Below are 1515 nucleotides of genomic sequence, written 5' to 3' on the forward strand. Positions count from 1 at the left end.
ATTTAAAGATCCAGATATGATGCTGACTTAGGATTATTAATTAAAGTATTGCACCAGTTTTTGTTTTTGTTTTTTTTCGCGTGTAAACTAAAGAATTTTCGCTACACAGTTTGAAAAACTGTGGCCACAGCTGTGACTTGCAACCCAGCCTGCGAGCCAGGAGGGTCCTGCACTTTCAATAGGCTTTCCATTTTGTTTTGAGGGTCCCTGCGTCGGGTCCTCTTGTTTACAGAATTTTGTTTTTTGTTTATTGAGAAAAATGTTTACTCTTCCATCACTTAAAAAAAAAATTTTAAAAAAACAAACAAAAAAAGAATGGAGGATGATAAGATGCTTTCTATCTCTGGGAATAAGGAGCAGCGTTCGGCCGTGTTCTTTTGTTTTCTATCCTTATCTCCTAAATCAAAGAGCATGGTTCTCAGGAAAACCAGTTCCCTAGTTAAAACTCCTTGTAGTTTCTTATAGGAAAAAAAAAACCCAACTTTTAGCACTGATACTACTTATTGCTCTGTAAGACTTTTCTCTGCCAAAAAATAATGCTTCAAGCTGGAGTTTGACATATGCTTTCCGATGCTGTCTTTTTATTAGTGAGGATGGTTTGCTAATATACGGTAGTTATTACAGTTTTTGTAATCCCATCAAGTGGCTCTGTTTCTGCTCTCCTGTGACTGTGTTAACATTTGACTGTTGTACGTACCTTAAAGCCGAGTTCAGTTAACTATGCACCTGTAACCAAGCTTTTGGGCTTACAGAATCGTTTGTTGTATAAAGGAAAAATTTTAAATGTTCAAAGCATTGTTGCAAAAGTTACGAGTTACGATCTTATTTCTATTTTTTTTTTTTTGCCACAAACGGTGTTATAATGAATGCTTGCTTAGTCAGTGCAAAGAGACTAAACAAGGATAAAAAAAATTTTAACAGTGCAGAATTCACCATCATGTCATTGCCTTGATCCTAAATGTCTGTGTCCCAAGATCCTAAAGAAGTCAGTGGCTTTTAACTGTTTACAAATAGAATGTGATTGTAAAATGTACAGGTTGGTTGTGTTTGAATTATGAAATTTCTTCAGATATTAATAAATCATGACATTCTGGCTGCTCAGCAGTTATCTGTCTCTCTTTTGTGTTACTGTGGGATGGTGTACAAGGAAAATTTTATTTGCTCTAGTTTCAATTAGAGCTTTGGGTTCTTCAAGAGGAACCAAATGACAAAAACGGAAGGCTCACCCACACCTGAATGTCTGATCTCAACTTTAAAATAGCCACATTCTCTCAGAAATAGTGGACAACTATAAAAAACTGCCATTCACTCTTCCTTCCCTTCCAAACACCTTCCCATCCGAAACCCTCCTACTTCCCTACAACCACCACTACCATTTGAGCCCTCCTGGCACCTAAGCAAGATATTTTGCAAACTAGGAGAGCATTTTGAAAAACAAGTTCATTATATGGAAATACAGTAGTGCTAAATTGTTTCACCTTAGTTACATAAAGATAATGAACAACACATCACATT

General features: G+C 36.2%; 1 protein-coding gene across 1 annotated transcript in view; it reads left to right on the plus strand.

Annotated features, from left to right (window-relative positions):
- Positions 1–1104, plus strand: part of TNRC6A (trinucleotide repeat containing adaptor 6A) — a 103889-nt gene extending 102785 nt beyond the window's left edge. The window contains exon 25 of the mRNA XM_027859669.1: positions 1–1104. This exon is cut by the window's left edge and continues 860 nt beyond it. The gene's annotated coding sequence lies outside the window, so the exon portion shown is untranslated.
- The last annotated feature ends 411 nt before the right edge of the window (positions 1105–1515 follow it).

Source organism: Vombatus ursinus, unplaced genomic scaffold (assembly GCF_900497805.2).
Source record: "Vombatus ursinus unplaced genomic scaffold, bare-nosed wombat genome assembly UNPS02014171.1, whole genome shotgun sequence".
In the NCBI taxonomy this organism is placed as follows: domain Eukaryota; kingdom Metazoa; phylum Chordata; class Mammalia; order Diprotodontia; family Vombatidae; genus Vombatus; species Vombatus ursinus.